Source organism: Phallusia mammillata, chromosome 1 (assembly GCF_965637545.1).
Source record: "Phallusia mammillata chromosome 1, kaPhaMamm4.hap1.1, whole genome shotgun sequence".
Taxonomy (NCBI): domain Eukaryota; kingdom Metazoa; phylum Chordata; class Ascidiacea; order Phlebobranchia; family Ascidiidae; genus Phallusia; species Phallusia mammillata.
The window spans coordinates 35,272,122-35,287,262 of NC_137252.1; the positions used below are offsets into that span (position 1 = coordinate 35,272,122).

Genomic DNA, 15,141 nt, shown 5'->3' on the forward strand with positions numbered 1-15,141 from the left:
AAGAGATGGGAAAACAGCAGCCCCCCACTTCACTTCTACTGCCCCGATCCATCGAACAAGCCACCAGGGTTCGGTCTGCCTCGGCGGGCCTGGACCCGTCTGAATAGGCTGAGAACAGGGGTTGGGCGCTTTAGGTCATCCATGTACAAGTGGGGCCTGGCTACTTCTGCGGTATGCGAGTGTGGCATGGAGGAACAGACAGCCGACCACATAATATCACGGTGTCCGATATACAGTCCACCAAGTGGAAAGAGCGGCCTGGCGGCCTTGGATGACGAGACTGTCCGCTGGCTGTCAGACAACTGCCCGGACATTTGAACGGCAATAACAACGTCCAACAGAAAGAAGAAGAAGACTGCTTAAAATGCGTTTGCTTTTGTCATAACAGTTCACATTTAACTGCCAATTTCATGTAAAACTCATTTCACCTCCGATTATTTCCACAGAAAAAATAATATTTTTCAATAAAAAATAAATTTAATGCTTCACTACCCTTGCCGATAAAATCGGGCTGTGTTATAACACATGTTCTAAAATTATAACACCGCCCGATAAGAAACGGGGATTATTTCATAACACAAGCGCTTCTAATCGAGCACTTGTTGACGAATCGGGTGTCTACGTTGAAGGTCAGTACAGCTTTAAGTTTTGAAATCAGTTAGTAAGATAGTTGGCTCGTGGTACGTGCGTGTGTATTGCTGGTAGTGTAGTGTCAACTATTACGTGGAAATGTGCAGGCTGGGTATTATTAAATCTAACCAGAGTTGCTTTAACGGCAGATTTTAAGTTAGTGCAAATAAAAAAAACCTGTTAGGAGTTAATGCATAATTGGTTTTGTTGGTATTTTTTAAACCTAAACATGTGGCATTGTTTTATCAATACCTAACTGGATGACATTTTTTTGCAGAATCTTTCCTTTCCTTAGGAAGTTTTATTGTGCAAACGCTTGTGGAAAAACGGGTAAGAATATTTTAATGGAAAAATATTTCACAAATTAAGAAGCATTTAGAAAACTGTTAAATAGGCTCTGTTTTGTTTTCCAGTTTGTATTTTATGCCACAAACACACAAAGGAATAAATTTTGCCACCATTACACAAAAGTATAAAAATCTGACTGCTTGAACTAGTAACAACGGTTTCTGTAGGGTTAACAGAGCAATTGTTATAGCGTGTTTCGTTTTAAACAGTTGGAATGGTATTTGACAACTTGATACACTTTCGGAAGCTAGCAGGATGAATCCCTGCTTTCATTGGAAATGTCCTCATAGTTATTAACTATATTCAAAGAGTTGTTAGACATAGTTTTGTACAGAACAATACATTGTAAAACAAGAAACGCATTGTGAAAAAAGATACGCACTGTCTAAATACAGATTGCTACTACACTGTGTTTCTGAGTAAATAGTAAATTGCCTATGTACGTCAGGAAAAGTTCATGCCCAACCCGACCAAGGTTTTTGCGCATTGGAAGATCACTGCATTGCTTCAATACAGTGTTTGTGTTCTATGCAGTAAAAATTGTGTGAAGCTCGCTCGGCAATCCGCTTCATGTGCGCTGAACCATGTACACAATATGTCGTGTAAAATGTGACGTGTCTCCATGACGTCACGCTTTCGAATCGTGAGCTTCTTTAGTTAATTTTTCGTGTTCGGCGGATTGCTTCTTTTCCGCGTACTTGACGTAGATGTACTTCAGTCCACCCGAGAAGTTAATGAGGAGACCGGCGACAAAACCAGCGGTGGGAATCACTTCACCTAAGATGAACATACATGTTACGCTGTCTTATAATTGGTAGAGGGTGTGCATCTATATGAATCCACACAGAACAGGATGGGCGCTCGCTTAATTCCTAGAACGGTTTTTAACGCGCCTGTCCTTGCGCTTAGAAACTCCAAGGCACCAATAGCCAAAATAACGAATTCTTTTATTAAGGCAATAAGGGCAGGTAGTGGCACTCGAGGGTTTAGCAGCAAGACGAGCACAAATGCAAGCGGTTTCTGCAAATATGCACTACTTCGGTAAAGCAACAGACTAAAAGTTACCAGTAAAGTTGACTTTACTGAACTATTAAAGGGCGATAGTCACAATAACAGTCAAAGCGATCGGTAAATTTAAAGTTCTGTAAATACCGCATCCAATTCGATAAATATCACCAAACCATATCAGTAACGAACTGTGAGACTTTTCTACGTTAGTTAAAAATCCAGTTAGTTAACAGAAACAACACGTTGGCTGACAACGGCGGAATCCATGGTCCAGAAATGCACAAGATACATATTGGATGACCGACAACAGTTCAGAATGCATCATATTATGCCTGACAGCAACAGCTAATAAATACATGTTGCCGCTATAACATCCAGTTGCTAATAAACACGAGGCAGTCACGCTAACAAGGCGTGACTTCAACAAAACAATGCTAGGGTTGTGACATCAGTGACACCATACTCACCGATTGTGTGATAAATAATGTCACCAGGTTGCACAACATTGCGCCATACAAATGAGTTAGTGCTATTGGTGGGAAACTTAGAAAACATAATCATATGTACAATGGCGATGTAACATACATAAGGAAGGAAAGTCAGAACTGTAAGATTACACTTTTACAAAGTTCCTCATTCCTACCTATTCACTTTACTTTATGGTGAGACTAGTTGAAAAATTGTTCCATCAAGATATAACACTAAACGTGGTCACCCTTGATAAAGTGTTGGTCCTGTTAGAAAATAGAGGAAATAAAATAAAAAACTTAAAAAAGGGCTTGTTGACGAAACCATATCCTATAGCTTTGTTATGTGTCGTTATGTTGACTAGCAATCTCCAGAGTAAAGCCCGCTAGGTGTCACCAACAGTGCAGTGGACGATGACGAAATATAAGATACGTCACATTTTGCCTTCTAAGGCCAGATAATTTCATTATTTTATACGTGGTAACAACTTTTAATTGTTCCAATTTGGCCCTGATTGTCACATAACAACACTTTTATCGAGAAAGGTCGCTGCGGCTATTCACGTAAACAATAACCTTTTGCTTTCCGTAGGAACGATTTTACGCCATAACGAACTGAAACATGATATCGACATAATTATATCCGTACCCACACTCGGAATATCATACTTTTACCTTTGACCTGAACCGCTATAAAAGCCATAAACATTCACAAAAACAGACCAGAGACAACGATCGATGATCTTGTCACTCGTGTTTGTCAAACGGTCTGTTGCGATCTGTCCGTGCTGTCGTCCGCTAGGTGTCACGCCAGAGTCGTTTTAAGAACACCAGACACAGAGACAATGCTTACCCCTTTGTTTGCTCAGCAGTAAGCGGTTTCGCTGAGTCATTGTTGTAACCTGAACAAGACAAATCTGTGTTTATTTTAATAGACATGCAAAACATACAATTTGTATATAATCATCATTTTTCATGCATCAACTGACCTAATACACATTCCCTTGAACTCCAACTAAAGGATGACTAAATGATGCCTCATGCATATCAACATCTTGCTTCTTTCTAGAACTTTGGTCTGGGTATAATAAAAATATATCACATTAGAAATGGTCGTTGTTTAACATCAAATGCTGTTTGATTGTTTGCCGTTGTTGCTTAACCTAATATTAACCTATTTTTTTAAGAGGAAAAAATGCAAACTGGGTAATTTTCTGAGTATACTTTGACATTTTTATGTTTGGCACATTTCTTAACACCATACAAGCATAACTGTATTTTGTACTACATCAGAACAACCAGTAAAACTAGAAAAGTGGCTTTCTGATATACTTCCATTTTATATATTCTATACGATATTTACTAATTTGCTATTCACAATTTTATCTACATACAGAATTGTTTTTGCAAGCAAAAACGAATGGGTCCCCACACGCGTGTTTATGCGGATTTACGGTAAACCTATGTGGCGGTTATTTTTATATTCTTAGGGACAAATTTTTCACAAAGCATAAACTTAACATTAAAAGTTCTTTTCCGTATTCTTTTAGCATCATTATTGTCATATAATTACAAAAAATCGGTGAAAAAAGAACGGGGAAAATACATTCAATTTAATCTCTTGCTTTGACCTTGATATTGTGGTTCAAGTTCAGTTTTTAAACACAAATTTTCCTAGAAAGCCTTAACTGTTGTATCAGACACTATATAAAAAAGTTGTTTGCTACAAAGGTATACATAACAACTTGTTTTTCACTTAACTTTGTTTCGCAAAAAAGAACGTTTAATGACCTTTTGACACTGTTTTTAATAGCATGCAGTCAACAATACCGTTCGGCCTAATTTATACATGACTTAAGTACTGATTCTTGAATTGATTTGTCAAAAATAAAGAAGATACGTTATGACGAAAAATTCGTAACGGTGTTGTAATGCCTACAAGTTGACCTTTAGTGCCCCGGGGTTATGAGACGGCGAAGCTGACAACGAGAATTTAAAGACCATTTATCGCGGCGAAGGGGACCCATAATAAGCAAAATTATCCATCTAATGCTCCAGCTTGATTTTTTTTTTTTTTTTTTTTTTATGACTGTGCTCTTCTGTATTTTGTTTAATGCAAGTTTTTTCTTGGTGCTTTTCTTTATTGTATTTTAAACTAAACTTTACTCTTTATCTTGAAATTTTTATCAGTTTGAGCAATGCTACTTATTCAGCAAATTTCCTTACCTTCACCAGCTCATATAAGATGGTGGGCTAGTAGTATACAATGGTTGGGTAGTTTTCGGTGGAATTTCACTAGAAGTTTGATTGTCCTAAAAATGACAATACTGCAGTGATTTTGTATTACATCTAAAATACCCCACTAACCTAAATAAAAACCCAGTGATTTTCACTAGCCATTCATCTGTTGAATTGTATTTTCCCTTTTACAACAAAAATACATTGTTATGTGCTATTCATTGAAAACAAGTGACACTGTGTATACACAAGATAAGACTTAAGTATATCTAGAATAGGATAATTAAAGTTAGTTTGTTTTTCACAATTTACTAGTTTGGGTAAATTATTTGTTTATTTTGATTTACTTAAAGCAATTTGACAGCAGTGGTTGCAGTTTAATTCATTTTACAATTAACATAAGTGAGAGTCACCTTTGCACTAATGTAGCTTAGGCTTTTCCATACTTGATGCAGGCTGCCTCGTTACTTCTTCAGACATTGTTGAAAAGGGAAAGCAAACAACTCCGAATAAAGCTTGATGAAAGCGGAAAATGTTGGTTTGGTTGGAAACTGCTTGACATGTAGTTTCAGTCAGGCTCAAAATGGTTACAATAGCCTTACAACCTATACTTCTGCAAGCATAATAGTTTCAACTTTACTTCTGTTCTTTAATTACTCTTTAAATTTTAATTAAATTTTAATACTGTTTTTGACCATAATGTGTAAGTTTACTTTGAATAAAAGTTGTACAAAAAACTAGCCGAACTATCTGGCAGAAACACCTACCAAGTCAATTTGTCACAAAAATAGTTTTTGTAAATTATAAATACTGCATCTTTCCATACACTTCACCCATCTCTATGTTAACCAAGCATAACAACATTAGTGTAGAAACAACTGGGTCCCCAAACAATTTGAATGAGCAATGTAATACTTGTACACTCACAAAATAAAAAAAATATTCAATGTCTCAAACTAATTAACCCTAATTTGCCCTGACAGTTACACCTGGTAACAAACTTTGTTAGAAAAAGATTAGTTGAAACTGTAGCATCAGAGATTATTGTTTGTTTAAAAGCTATAGCATATTTGATTTGCTGTGACAAATGTTGGTTTTAGTTCTGCTGGTGCAACAAAATGTAACTTACATTCCAAAAACAGAGTAAACTTGTGTTGTACATGAACTTTACAACATTGCATACTTCGTAAGACTATAACATTAAACTATGAAATGAGCTATATTGTGTAAAAGGTGCTAAAGAAGTCAGAAGTATGGTGATAAAAACTAAACTGGTAATGTAGCATAATACAGGGCAACAGGGGCAATTTTTATCCATTTTGCTGGCATATTGCTACCATAGGACAAAAAGGTCAAATGACTTAAGTAAAGCAAAAGGGGAACATTTTCCAAAGATATGACTTCAGTTGCTAAGAAACATTGCCTGAACAGTACATTATCCAGTCACAAAACTTGTTACAGTCAGAAAAGCACCAGAGTGGTTTATTGTTTGCTTTAGAATGCCAAAGCATACTTGCTTTGTGGCAACAAATATTGACATTACAATCGTTCTACCGGTGCAATAAAATGCTGTTAAGCAATGATGCACTACAACAAGTCAAAAACAACTCCATATTGAATAAATCATGACAAAAATAACTTCATCCATAAACCTTGCACTCATTCCAAAACAGAATAAATTTGTGTCAATTTATGTTAAATACAAACAAGATGAATAAAATTGATAATACACATTTTCAGGTTTACAAGAATATACAGTGCTCAAATTATAGTCCGCCTTTTGTTGTACCAAACTTCACAAAAATTTGTATGAGTTTCAATTGAAGTCGGGCAATAACTAATAGTGTCTTGTTTTTCTGTTCTGTGCTTTTGAATTCTAAGTGACAACAAAGCATCCATAATTTCTCTGTACAAAATGTCATAAACTGCAATAAACTGAAGCACGAAAATTTAGATATTATGTTTCTAACAATTTAGAAATTATTCAAGTTTTTGCTTTAGAAAAATATGATTAACATCAAAAATAAATTATTAGGGAAAAGTTGTTGCCCTGTTAAAACCATGGCAATCAATTATCTGTACACTTTTTTTGCAATATTTTTGCAGTGGTTTTCATCCTGGGACAAATTTTATATGACAACCGGGTAAGAATTTCCCACAGTTGCTGCTAAAAAAGGAAACAGATAATATAAAAACAAGGGCATCTTTCTCTTAAATTTGTTTGCCGATTCGGGTTCAGTTCCGGTTCGACTCCCTAATTTAAAATAGGCAAGAAACTCGTTTAATTTGTAGACAATAAAGTGTGGCATATCCCACAAACTATATGTACTGGCTGCTTTAAATCCTTTCTACGTGTCGACAATTGACAAAAAATCATAGGCAGAGAATAGCTGTTGTTTGAATATACACTGTTTACATTTTTAACCTGGAGATATAAAATTCACATGTAGTCAAATTCAGCTTTTTACCGTTCTGTTCAACTACAGACTCTTCTGCACATCAGCTACAAACTAAAACTTTCAGCAACATTCTCACCTGCCAAGAACTCAATCCAGAGAGACTAAAACAAACAACCTCAATGCCCAAAACATAACAGTCAAGCAGCATAGTGCAGTGTTAAAAAGATACATGAAAACAATGGTTACAAAAAGATCTGGATAAAATGGGATAAGCAAAATGTTGGCCACAGGCAAATCTAAATACACAAAAATACTGTTTAGTGTATAAATGGATCGTTGCAATTGTTCCAAACAAAGAATATATAATTTGTCAAACATACTACGACCATTCCACTTAACATCTTCACACTTTTTGAAAGAAAATCTAAGGCGTACACATTTATGTTTGTTGTGAAATATTTTTGCTTTCACAATATCACACTGCCACGCAGGAATGTTGACAAAATACAGTAAAACGGTAACTCATCAAGACTTTGCTTTTGCATCACAAAATCATTTTGTTGAAAAAACGTAGAAACCTTTTGATGTTCGAAAGCGGTGAAGAGGCATACGAGACAAAATTAAGTTCAAAATTGCTGCAAAAGACTGACTTGCGCCAGAAAATTTGGACATAAAAAACCCTGGGGAAACCCCTTCCAACCAACAAAACAAATTTGTTATTTGTTTTCACACAGAAGAGGAGACAAAATCGTAATATGCTTAACAGCTACCTCTCATTCTTACTGACCAAACACATTTTATTCCATTAGTTAAAATGTGATAAATAAATGAGATTTGTAGTCAGTAGCTGTCTCCAATTAAACAGCGTTTTTTATAACACTCACTCACTCACTCACTCACGACTCACAAACATCAAGAATACATAAAGTCAAGTGACAGTTTACACTCTATCATGGATTTAACCCACTGAAAAAGTCAACTATAAACCCTTGTGTAGTATTGTGACGTGCGCAAGCACTCGTTGCATTTGAGTTTTTGGTGTAATGCAGGTCCCGCCTTTGGCATCTTTCTTGCACCCAATGGCAAATAAGTTGTTCACATTTTTGTCACCTGATGGTGCTATAACATCTAGCCACCAATCATACTCCTGGGTTACTAAAGGTCACAACAGCATCTTCGGCAACCCAGAGACTACTTTTTTTTTTCACGGGGTTCGAACCCAGGACTCTCCCGGGGATGAATCCCGATCAGGTTTTTTTTATGTCTGTATATGGGTCAGGCGCGCCAGACCGTTCGGCCAAGTTCCTGCCCACCCAACCTATTGCTGCTGACTTCGGTGCGCCCACTTGCGAATCGATATAAATTTATTTTTAATCACTTGTGGAGCAATAACACCTTCGACGCTTTGGTGTCACGCATTTTGCATAAAAAAAAAAAAAATAGGGCAGGAGCTTGGCCGAACGGTCTGGCGCGCCTGACCCATATACAGACATAAAAAACCCTGATCGGGATTCGTCCCCGGGAGAGTCCTGGGTTCGAACCCCGTGAAAAAAAAAAAAGAAAAAAAAAAATTTTTGCATAAAATATGAAAAATTCCTCATGTGTTTTTCAGTCGGCTCTTTGTTATGAAATAAACCTGTTTGGAATGTGAGTAGGCTACGGGTCTCGGAAGATAAGATAATCTCCCCCCACCCCCCGAAAAAAGTGACGATGTCCACACGTTAATATTATCAGTGTCTATATTCGGAAATATGTAATTTTCCAATTTATCTTTGCAAGGCACACGGGTAAGATAAGGAAACGTCCGTTGACTCTGGAGCAAAAAACAACAACAAAGCTCTTTAGTATGACACAACTAATACTGTGTCAGCAAAACTTCCAAAAATATGCTGGTATTTGTGGAAACTTTAGGCCAGATTTCTTTAATTTTAATTTAGATTTTCCTAGATTTTCCTTGTAGATTCTTACAAAAAATGTGTTTATCCTCAATTTATTTTTGTGACTATCTGTGTTTACAAAAATTGGGCATTTGTAGAGTTCAAACTTTAGATAAATTTTACGCAAATGGAATTATTTTAAATCCAATGACTGTGTTACAAAAGATCGAAAAAAGTGTTCAGCCTCTCGACGACGCCTTGCTCGCTCGCGACTCGCTCATCCGAAAAAGCAGCGCCAGGAGGCCGTGGAGAAGGCGTCGGTTCCCATGGAAACGCTGGTGGATGAGGTGGCGGAACGGATCCGGAGCAAAGTGGACAAAGTGAACTCGCAAGCCGAAGTGAAGATTCAGCGACCGGTCGAAGAAATCGAGGTGCGATTGGATTTAATTAAATAAACATGTGGTGAATTCCATATGACTCGCTCAGCTGGATTTATGCTTTTCAAACAGAATGAAAGCGAAAAATGTCCACCTCTAATTGCTTGGCGGGGGACATAGCCCTTCAGGCTACAAATCCATATTGGATGGATAAGAAAACCCTGATTCTTATATGATTGTTTTTATTATTTTCTTGCAGACCTTGGAACTGGATGCAGCCGACTTGAGATCAGTCGCTGATCGAGCGAAGAGAGCAAAGAGGAACGCGGAGGAGCGTGAGCGTGAATCTGTGATCCGGCAGAGAAAAGAGGATCAGAATCAGCAGAAGTTGGAAGAGTTTCAACGGAGAACAATCAACACTGAGAGAGCAAGAGACAACACCTTGATAACAATACGGGTAGACCAGTTGTTTTCGGGTTGAGTTTTGGCTTAACCTTGAGTAAAACGTACTGTAATAAAAAAAATGACTCAAGTTTTCTTGAAACCAATGACTCTGCACAATTTCTTCCCAAGTCACTGAAAGATCGACTGAAGCGCTACAGGATGGAGAGTGAAGACGAGAAGATGAGACTCCTCTCATCCAACCAATCTCTGGAGCAGAGAGTAAACCGGATTCAACGTGAGATGGAGGAATCGCAATACGAACGACTTCATCTTCTCGAAAACGTCAATCAAAGGAAATATCATATACAGGTGGGCGTGGCCGATAATTAACAGGATGTGGTTGGTGGGAAAGAGGTGTGGCCTTTTGTAAAAGCTACTTGTACTGTATATACGCGCTGTGTTTAATGCATCAGACCATGTTGGTGGTGGAACCAGAGCTGTAAGCGGCTCGAAACTGATTGATCTAAACAATAATATAAATTAAAAACGAACAGTTGTCGTCAGAAACTGGAAGCTGAGGCAAGGTCAGCTCGACTGAACTCTAAGGAGTTTACAACGAGTAAAGACACCTTGGAACGAGAAAAGAAGCAACTGCAATGTCGGTTGAAGAGCGTGGATGATACAAGCCGAAACAGTGTCCGTCAACTTCACAAAATGTTAGCTGACCAGCAAAGGATCAATGCCAGGTTTGTTTCAGCATTGCGCAATAACCAGCTACTATTGCTTAACATTAAAGATGCGCAAAGCCGGGTATTGCGGATTTCTATTTGCGTTATAGCTGGTAATTGTTGCGAAATTTCGATCGATTATGGCTCAATATTAAAGGATTGGTGCGCAATATAATATAAATGTTTTGCAATATCAAGTCATTATTGCGCAAGATGAGATAATTGTCGTCCAATATAAGGTCATTATAGCGCAATATATGATGATTGTGCAATACCAAGTCTTTTTGCTCAATGTATAACGTAATTACGTAATGTATCACTTAGTCATGGCTCTTTGGGGCAGAATATGAAGCGCATTAGTTGAAAGCGCCTCAAACGAATTGCTCGGTTTAACATCAGCAGTAAGGGAAAGATCATGTCGCGCAATGTTTGGACGAGCACAGGTGTTGATCTGCTTTCAAACATATCGAATCGACGATTGTCTGTGTGCATTTCAGGTGGAAGGAAGAAACGAAGATTAAAGATCTCCAGTCTCAACTCGCACAGAATAGACGCAAATGTCACGACCTCACCAACAAATTACAGGTTGATAAATCTCATTAATTTTGCACTAATTAAACGAAAAATTGCAATGTTCTTCACGAGTAAAAGTAAAACGTTACAAAAAATTAAATATAAGGAGTCTAGTAAAAGTTTCAATCGCGTGGTTTGAACAAACTTCCAATTAGGATTGGACTAAACACTGTCAAATAATTTAAAAGCACTTTCCCCTCCTAAGGCAGTGTGCTCCCAATCTGTTTTAAATACGATTTGGTTGCTTATTAAAGGGTTTATTAACTATAGCTTTTCCATTTACCAATATAATGATAATGTTTATGTGTTTCTCAAAAAGGGTTTTGTGCAGAATCTACAATTATAGTTCTTGAACATGGGAGAAACTCTCTAGAGTGTAGAGTTTATGGTTTTAAATAAATTCAGTGTTTAAAAACGCCCATCTTTATTTAAGTCTGTGGATATTTTTCTCGCAGTGTCAGGAACTGAAGGCTCCTGAGATCATGGTTGAAAATATACCACCGGTCCAGGAGAGCCACGTAAGCGTAGATGTCATTGACTTGTAATTTAACATCAGTAGCTTTGGACGGTTTGCAGATAATTCCACAGTTTTGCCGAATTTGTCTACATCAGTAAAATAAAATCGTTTGGTGTGCTGTGTTTTATTGATTTCATGAAGGTATTATCAGTTTATCAGTCAGTATTCTGGTATGATTGTGTTTCTTAACCCTACTAGTAATGCGTTACCTTCCCTGCAAAGGACACACATTCGTTTAGTCCCTATTTTTTCTCCTCTCCCATAGATAATAGTAATCTACAGATTTTTTTTCAAAACAGCAGCTTTTGTTTGAGGTTAAACTTACAGCAGACGAATGGTTATAGCGGCTGTGCTCATTAAATTCAACAACAAAAATCAAAAATACAGTGTAAACGTACAGTGTACAGTGTAAAAATACAGTGTACAGTGTAAACGTTGTGCAAACAGCTTTTTTGTGTTTGTTTAATTTCTGTCAATCACCATGTAATGATCCGAATGCTTGCATTCTCACTGACTTTGTATTATTTCAGGCCACGACACGAGCACAGTCGAGCAATGACCTAAAAATTCCTCTGGAAAATGGATGAGACAAGCCGCCAACTGCGAGCCAAGCTTCACACCACGGAATACAAACTGTTGAATGCGACACAAAACCTGAGCGATATTCAGGCTTTGCAAAACCCGTTTACTTTGCAAGATTTATACTAGCGTGTTTTATTGAGGCTGTGGTTCATTGGAAAGCAGTGTAATTTTTCTATTGCAGCGTTATGGTATTCAGTGCGCAAACATTTATGGTGCATTTGGAAGCAAGGTTATCGTGGAAAATACAGGCGAACGTGTTACAGCGTTATCGGTGATGCACGGGAAAATTATGTTGTAATATAATTCCATAAACGACTCCACATTCAAGTGTTTGCATAAATGTTTGTAAAAATTTGTTCTAATATCTAATTTAAGGCCGTTTCTATTGTTATAAACTAACTTAGACAAAGTTGAGAAATCCGAACAGAACTTTGTGCTGGTACCAAATTCTTTTAAAGCCAACAATGTAATAATAATTAACAGAATGTGCTAGAAACGAGCGGATTTATCCTGTTCGCATCGGATCTCAAAATCCGTTTCACGAAGTTTGCTTGACTTTGTGAACATTTTCCTAATTATAAGACCAACAATAAGTCATGACGTGTAAGTATAATGAAGTATATAGTTGTTGTGATGCCAGAAATCCTTTAAGGTTACTGTTGGTCATAAAAATAAGTCACTTTAAGTTAAACTTGCTTCGCACTTTTTTGCAGCGCACCACAGAACAGCTTTTGCTTTACACGAGTTACTTCGTCGGTCATATTGTTTTCTCTGTACAATAGCATCACTGCATTTTTCATTGTTAAATGCTACAGTCGCAAGCTTATTGGGAAAACCACACAGAGTAAGAATTTGTTGAGATTTTAAAAGTATTATTCTTGTACAAGCTTACATGTCAAAGTTAAATTTGCTTTAAAAGTTTAAATTGGCAGAGCAATACAAGAAATCTGTTGAAATAAGAGTCGCAGAATTAGTTTTGGAAGACATTGTCCCTGCTGATAGCTGACTTGAAACTTTAAAATTTCATTTTCCAAATCCGAGGTGGGGAACATTTGTTGCTGTGGGGCCAATTGCCAATGTCAAAATTGGATCGCGGGCCACACCTGTGCATAACACAAAGTGATTTTGCTCTGTTTCTTACCACATATGCTTAACCACAAGTATAATTCCTATTTGATTCTAGCCACATTTTGCCAGGTTGCAGAAAACTAGCATCAGGTGCATTAATCTGCTCAAAAATATGAAATAAATAAACTCGTTTGCCAGTACTTCTGAAATCCAAGTCTCTGCGGGCCGCACAACCTTTAAAGAAGGGCTGCATGCGGCCCGCGAGCCGCAGGTTGCCCACCCCTGTTCTAAATGATTTTCATCAAGTTTTCAGTGAAAACCCCTCAAAATCAACTTTTTAAGACAACCAAATCAAAATAACCCAGGCTCCTGGAATAGATACTACACAGACAATACTGAGTTGGTACATAGCGCTACTAGCGGTACAGTTTGGCGTTGTTTGTTACCAATGGCGACCAGGGCTGCCACTGAGAATTTACAAACATACCATGGGTTCACTTACGAAAGTTCCAAGACAGCTAATAATTATGAAATAGACATACTTTTATTTCCTAGCACAATGCCTGCGTACCTACTGGCAATATAACTTTCATTAATCACTCCAGCTTTAAGGCACTTCTTACCAGCATACAAAAGATGCTTGGAATAAGAGGTCGGACAATATTCTCTTCGCGTTATGAGCTTAGGAATCCGTGGCTACCGTAAATTGCACAAAATTTCACCTCAATGCAAAAAAAAATTTCTCATGTGTTATTATATTTCTTTTTTGTGTGTTTTAAGAATACGCATTTTTATGTTAAACTTAAAATATCATATATTTTATAGTAAGCAAGGCCCATTTATTTCTATATTTTACGTTTAGACTGTTTGGACGCAAAACATTAAAAAGTTGTCAAATGGTTTTTCCATAGATTACTTACCATGGATAACAAACCCATTGTTACGGTCATGGATGAGTGCTTCTGGTTGTTTCTTGAGAAATGTGCACTGTTATGGCTAGCAGGCTACGTATTTTTCATGTTGTAAAACATTTTACGTATTTCGGCTTCGCCTAGTAATGCTAGGGTTATTATTTTTGGGAACACCGGACTTGAAGCTTTGTACAAATATATAAAAAAACAGAAATTGCTGGTATCAGTGCAACCAATGACTTCGAGAATCCCGAAGAACTTGTGATATTACTAGAGAATGAATTTGAACAAAATTTGAAACTTGGGTTAGCAACATGAAGGAAGGTGATAATTTCTTACCCAAAGACATTTTTAAAACAATCAACCCAGATGCTAGGTTTTCTGAAAGTGGTTTAAAACATGTGTCCAAATGGATATGGCTGTTTTTTATGCTATATATATATATATATTATATATTGGTGGATACACGTGGACAAGGCAATAAAAAGTGTTGTATTTGACACAAAGCTTAGTATGTGACAAACACATTGATCTAATTTGTTTAAATTTAAAAAGCAGGTGCGTTAAAATTTCCTTCAAAAAGGTATATAGATGTGGTCAGCCATGCACATTTCTAAATATAAGTTATTTATGCAGAGTGTATGAAAAATATTTTGCCCACATTAAGTTGATTTTATTCACATTAAGAATAGTTTTTTGAGTGATGAGTTTGTAAAACAACTTACCATTATCATTTGTTTTTTAAAAATTGATTGGTCAAAGTTTTGTCTTAATTATTTGGAAAGAAGTTTTTCAAAAAACTTTTTCAAAAAGAAAGCAAGCAATTAAAGTGGCTTGTGTGGTGAATGGTGATTGAAAAAAGGGTTAACAAATATTTTTTGTTTCTTTTTCTGAAGGTCCAAAATCAGCCTGGAAAATATTGTAACATGCCCAACAGTTTTCATGCAGCTGTACCTTTTGTTTTCTTACCTGGACCATTTTTCAAACACTATAAGGTGTTCGTTGTTTTTTGTCCTTAACTTTTACTGTGCTTG

General features: G+C 36.9%; 2 protein-coding genes and 1 pseudogene across 4 annotated transcripts in view; 2 read left to right on the forward strand and 1 right to left on the reverse strand.

Annotated features, from left to right (window-relative positions):
- The window catches only part of LOC145213531 (uncharacterized), a 133,994-nt gene that overhangs the window by 31,685 nt on the left and 87,168 nt on the right, over positions 1 to 15,141 (reverse strand). The gene's annotated exons all lie outside the window — the stretch shown is intronic.
- The window catches only part of LOC145213619 (intelectin-1-like), a 239,640-nt gene that overhangs the window by 26,766 nt on the left and 197,733 nt on the right, over positions 1 to 15,141 (forward strand). The gene's annotated exons all lie outside the window — the stretch shown is intronic.
- On the forward strand, positions 9,294 to 12,254 carry LOC145238067 (sodium channel and clathrin linker 1-like; annotated as a pseudogene). The gene is made up of 7 exons (XR_013862075.1): positions 9,294 to 9,398; positions 9,604 to 9,801; positions 9,918 to 10,097; positions 10,293 to 10,474; positions 10,954 to 11,041; positions 11,485 to 11,547; positions 12,077 to 12,254. The product of XR_013862075.1 is annotated as a sodium channel and clathrin linker 1-like (transcript).